The sequence below is a fragment of the Vidua macroura genome, chromosome 1 (genome assembly GCF_024509145.1).
Source record: "Vidua macroura isolate BioBank_ID:100142 chromosome 1, ASM2450914v1, whole genome shotgun sequence".
In the NCBI taxonomy this organism is placed as follows: Eukaryota; Metazoa; Chordata; class Aves; order Passeriformes; family Viduidae; genus Vidua; species Vidua macroura.
The window spans coordinates 32,307,238-32,313,237 of record NC_071571.1 but is presented as its reverse complement, the minus strand read 5'-3'; the positions used below and the strand labels follow the sequence as shown (position 1 = coordinate 32,313,237).

The window sequence follows — 6,000 nt, the reverse complement described above, 5'->3', positions numbered from 1 at the left end:
CCTTTTATAGCCTCTCTTGTCCTGCTCTCCCTTTGTATCCTGCCTTCTCCCACTTTTTCTTCTCTAAGACCATTCCTAGGCATTCTAAATGTGACTGCTCAGCAATCAACCAGAAAGGGAAAACCCAGGCACCAAAGGAACCTTACTGCCTAGGTCTAACTTGAAATAGACTGACATGGGAGCAATTAGAATGTAATTTTATGTAATAAGATGATTTATTCATTAGTACAAGGCAGGGATAAAAGCTTACAGCTGATGAAAGAAGCAGGTTTGTTACAGCTGTCAATTCCACCAGCAAAATGTATTAGTCATTTAATTTCCTTTTTTTTTTTTAACTCCAAAAGCATCCTATAATTACATGTGTGTGCCCTTCCTTATAGCAGGAGATTTTGCACAGAGTTCTTTATTTTCATAATGAAAGGAGAACAATTAAAGTGTCATGAGATGATTGGTCTGTCAGTGAGTTTGATTGACCATATACTACAAAAAACCCATGTTTTTTTAAATAAATAATAAAATATTGGAATCAAAATACTTATACTTTTTCATAGAAGGAAGGCTAATAAGTATCACGTACTTCAAGCATACTTTTAGCCAAGAGACTTATACAAAGATTCAGATGGTTTCTTTTCAAGGACAGCTGCTTTAACAGTAGTCAGCTCTTTACTGCTTTCAAAGCAATTTCGGCCTAGAAGTCTGATTATCAACATCCAAAACACTTCTAAAGTTGGCCTTCCAACCCATAATGATTAGTCCCAGCAAAAGATTGCCATGGAAAGCATCTGCATCATTGATGACACATGGAAGAGAATGAGAACATCAAGGCTTTGGTTCATCATCTCACACACCAGCCACAAGGCCTGAGACTCTTCAGAAAGTAAAGAGCACTCTGCTGTATCTCTCAGTGGTCACAGCTGGAGAGCACACTGCCCACCTTGCACTGCCTCCTCAGTTGAATTTATGGTGGATAGGAATACTCAAAGCTTGTCCCTTTCCTGTCTGCTGGAGAACAGGAATACTTAATCTTCAGCAAGACCTTAGCTGAACAGTGGCTCAGTACTTAGTGGGACTTAGCTGGCAGCAATACATGGCAGAAAGGATGCTTATCTAGTACCAAGTTTCCCAGGTCCCAGGTCATTCCACCCTCCACCTACTTCCCATCTGCCCTCCAAGGACTTGCTGTTCTTCAGAATATGAAATTACAGACTAGAAACCAAAATAAGGTGCTTATCACGGAAATGCTGGTGATGCTTCACTTTAGGCAAGGTTCTCAACCTGCATCAACCAGACCCTGTTTCTGCTATTCACCATCCAGCAGTGGCGAGCAGGAGCACCACCACTGAGCTGCCATGGGGGGATTGGGTTGGTTTTAAGTGTCAGATGTCAGTAATTATATTAGCATGTATGGCCCTGTTAGCATTTCAGATGCCAAGATGAAACGGCAAAGAGCCAGGGCTGCCCTTTCTGGAGTGGTCATCCTTACTTACTCCTGTTCCCCTTCATGACTTGCCAGCACAAGCTGCCAGCTCCTGGTGGGACCTTGAGCTTGCTTGGGGTTTTCCCAGTCCAGGAAACTGTCCCCCAGTCATCATGATCCCCACATCCCCTGCTGAATGTGCCTGCAACAGAGCTGATCACCTCAGCAGTCCTTTGTCATTCAAGTAAGAAAAGGTTTCCCTTCCAGTTAAACTACACCAAATATTTTCAGATTCAAACTTTCCCCCATGAGTCACCAAGATCACAAACACATTCCAAGTACTTACACAGATGCCCAGCTCTGCAAGTGCACAGTAACCCATCCAAACACCTCCTTCAAGAAATCTCAGGAGGGATCTTCCCTTTACTGGGGCAGAGGGGAAGCACCTGCCTGTGCCACTCACCAGCAGGTGGAGAGAGGTGATCCTTCCCTTTTACTCAGCACTGGTGAGTCCTCTGGACCACGAGGTCCAGTTCTGGGCTCACAGCTACAAAAGGGACACGGACATACCGGAGAAAATGAAACAAAGATTCATGAAAATGTTACGTGGATGGGGGAGATTTGCCACTCCCTGAGAGGTGGAGAGCTCATAGCCTGAAAATTGGAAGGCTCAGGGGTGATATTATCGAAGTATATAAATATCAGATAAGAGAGTGTAAAACAAAGTGAACCAAACTCTTAATGAAAAGACACAAAAGGCAAAAACTAAAATGCAAGAAATTCCATTTAAACATAAGAAAAATGGTTTTTTTTATTGTCAAGCTAGCTGATCAAATAACGGAACAAACTGCATGGAGACATTTGAAGTCTGCATCTTTGGAGATATTTACCACCCAACTGATCATGGTCCAGAGAAGCCTGCTGTAGTTGATCCTGCTTTGGACAGGAGATAGGACTAGACAATCTCCTGCTGCCCCTTCCAACCTTACAAAGAGTGAGGTGAGTTTCTTTATCTTCTCCTGGTTCAGGATTCCCCCTCAGCCTCTGATCTTCAGTTTTCCTGAGAAAGAGGCTGTTAGCAAAAATACAGCATGAGCTAATGGTCTGGAACACTTTGCTCCCTTTAAAAAACAAGTCTGCTTGCATCATACTTGAGTACTATTATTAATATTACTCCTACCAGGAACAGCTGAACAAAAGCAGAAGGTGCATTTCTCAGAAGTTCCACTCCTTCTGCTGCTTATTTCTCTGTCTAAAGGCAGTTGTGACTGGATCAATGTAAGTACCTCTGCAGCAGTTATGCCAAACAAGCACAGTAAAGGGAAATCAACAGCAAATTAGGACCTGTATAGAAAGATACACTATTTTTGTAGTCAGGTACTGTTTGTAAAAAAATAAGAGGCATAAAAACAACCTGTAAGATCCTGGTAAACTCTCTCAAGGGACAAAGTCAGTCCTATTTACAGCAGATATTTGGGAGGCAGGTGGGTCCCATACAAATACTGACGTAAATGCAGTTTCCTGCCCACCCCTATGACAATTTACCAGAGGGCAGTGTGTTATCTGGCAGGTTTTCCCCTGTGAAAGACATATAGGCAGCATACTCTAAATAGAATGTTGTCCATTAGGATGAGGCACTTGTGGGTATCTTCAGCCCTGTATCCAAACAAAGCTCAGTATCTTGCTAATCATCTGCCAGTAACATTCTGGCCATAAAAGAGAGTTGCTGCTTGCAGCACTGGATTTGACAACAAGCTAAGGACAGCAGTCCTTTGCATAAAATAGATTAAAAACTTTTAAAACAGATTTAGAGATGTACTGAAAAAGACCTTATAATGGAGAAATTCTTTGTTGAAGTCATCCTTGCAAGTATAACCTATTAATCTGAGTACTGCAGGTCTCTGCAAATGTCAGGTTGCCTTTGGTACAAAGCAACTCATGTGCAGCTTCCAGTAAAGGAAAAATGTCAGCCACTTTTTACCTTGGGCTGACACATCTCAATTGCATGCAGTTAACCTAGGTCTCTGTTCCCTACCATCTGCAACAGAGAGTTTAAGACACAGGTTCCTTCTTTTTAATTTACCTACTTCAAGGTACTTCAAGTTCACACATTTTTTTTCTTGCTGAAACCAACCTACCTAAATAGTGATGGCTGAAGGCAAAGTGATACATTAAAAAAAAAATTTCAAAAGACAGAGCCAAGTAGAACAGAAAATAGTTCTCCAGCCCAGCCCCCACTAAATAGTAACTATACATATCTATGACACTCTGTCAGAGAGATACATTAGCTCACTACAAAGCCATACACTCCAGAGTTTAATTATGCTGAATCAGAATGGGGTTTTTCCTCCTAATATCACAGAGTCATAGAGTGTTTTGGGCTGGAAAGGACCTTAAAGGTCATCTAGTTCAAACACCCACCAGCTTTCACTAGACCAGGTTGCTCAGAGCCCCATCCAACCTGGCCTTGAACACCTCCAGGAATGGGACATCCACAATTTATCTGGGTAATCTCTTCCACCCTCAGAGTAAGGAATTTCTTCCTACTATCTGATCTAAACCTATTCTCATTTTGAAGCCACATCTAACTTAACTTCATTTGCTGTAAAATTCAATCCATTTATCCCCAAAGGAAAGACACAGGAACAACTCCATTTTGTACAGCTCTGTTCTAGATTTCTGCCTCTTTGAAGAATTAAACCTTCTCTTTACCTTAGTCTTTTTTCTAGCCCACAGACCCAAGTTTGCAGACATTTGACTTTCTTATACTCCTCTCTAAACTATCTCTGGTGAGCTTTTATTCTTCCTTGATGACCGATGTTCAAATCTGGAAAAGGTACCTTGGCCAAAAAGAGTTTCTCTGTTATTTTACTGAAACGAGAGAACATAGCATTGAAGTAATGAATGAATGAAGTAATGAAGACATGTTTTAAGTCTTAAAAAATTCTGTCTTCTCCAATTATTTATGCTGAAGTTGTTTGGCATTTAATTTCATAAATCTAATTTAATCTGGTTTTTAGTCTACTAATATGACCAGTGCATGGTCAAAATACATGATTTTGCATAATCTTTAGAAGTGGCATCATCTTGCACAGCAACTTATGCAAATGGAAGTGAGTTATCACACTACGATTTCTAAAAACAATGAAAAAACTTGGAGATATACACAGTGGCTGATAGTTCCTGGACCATTCCAGAATTAACATATCTTTTCCAATGGCACAATCTAAGCACTTTTCACAGAGCCCCACAGAGCAGAGATGTAGGTGAATCAAATGAAAACCAGAAAGCAGCAGTCACAGAGGAATCTAAATGCAAATACTGAAATGCATACCTGTATGCATGCCAGGGCAGGATAGTTTCAGCTGTCCTTAACATGGACAGACACATGGCAGAGAGGGACCCTGGCAAGCATTTTTAAAACCCAGGTTATGGGTCAGTGAAAAGTGCTGCCTCTTCGTGTCACGCTGTGATTGTGTCGTTAATTGGCCAAGACAGTGCCATGAGCCAGTGTCCCTGCACTTTCAGCTTGTGTGGCATTTACCTTAGCAGAAGCTTATTTATGCATCAGTGTCTATCAGTATCTGAAAGGAGCATGACAAGAGGATGGAGCCAGGCTCTTCCTAGTGATGCTGAAAAATAGGACAAGAGGCAATGGGCAGAAACAAATGCACAGGAAGCTACACCTGAAGATGAAGAACTTGTTTACTGTGCAGGTAACTGAGCACTAGAGCAGGTTGCCCAGACAGTCTTCCTCACTGGAGATATTCAAGAACCATCTGGACACAATCCTGTGCCCTGTGCTCTAGGAAGACCCTGCTTGAGCAGGGACGTTGGACCAGATGATCAAATGTGGTCCCTTCCAACCTGACTGATACTGTGATTTTGTGAACTGAGGATATTGCTTTTATAATGAATGACCATGGCTTCAAAGATGCTGGTCATATATTTATATGCCACATAACTTGTTTCTTCTCACCACTAGTTCCTGAAAAAGCAACATTACTAAAGCAAAGTTATTCTCATGAATTAAGGCAAGTTCTGATTTAATAATGTATCTCTACCTACCTATCTATCTAAAGATTGATCCTTTCTCTAGGGCTTTCCAAACTTCAGGTTTAGTAGGTGGCAGGTACTGTGGCTGGCATGGCACCTAGAAAGAGGGGACATTCCAAAACACATCACACCACTTGAGGATTGTAAATTGTAAGTGAATCCACATAGAGTAAAGGAAAAAGCATATTTTCTGTAATTAAATTAGAGCCATCAGCTATTTGAGGGCCTGACAGTACTTTTGCAGTAACACTGACTTAACATTAAGCAAATGCTGGTGGCTTCCTGCTTAAGTCAGCCCAGGATCACTCTGCAAGTGTCTGTGCACTGATCCGTAGTGGAAGGTCACCTCCAGCCAATGAACAAATGCATTTCTAAACAATTTGTACAAACTATAAATTTTAGGTAGAGGTAGTGGTCATTTGGTAATCTGAATGCCTTAACGAGCAAGTGCTACATTGAAGCACAGGAAGCTGTTTTGCAGATTTAAGAGGTCAGAGAGACAGATTTACTACACATACATAGGAACA

The 6,000-nt window shown here is 41.4% G+C and overlaps 1 long non-coding RNA gene across 1 annotated transcript; it reads right to left on the bottom strand.

The window, feature by feature from the left end:
* Window positions 1-2,255: 2,255 nt before the first annotated feature.
* LOC128804594 (uncharacterized) lies at window positions 2,256-5,565 on the bottom strand. The gene is made up of 3 exons (XR_008436118.1): window positions 5,486-5,565; window positions 2,598-2,761; window positions 2,256-2,489 (listed from the first exon to the last, which is right to left on the bottom strand). It is a non-coding gene; the product is annotated as an uncharacterized LOC128804594 (long non-coding RNA).
* Between the last annotated feature and the right edge of the window lie 435 nt (window positions 5,566-6,000).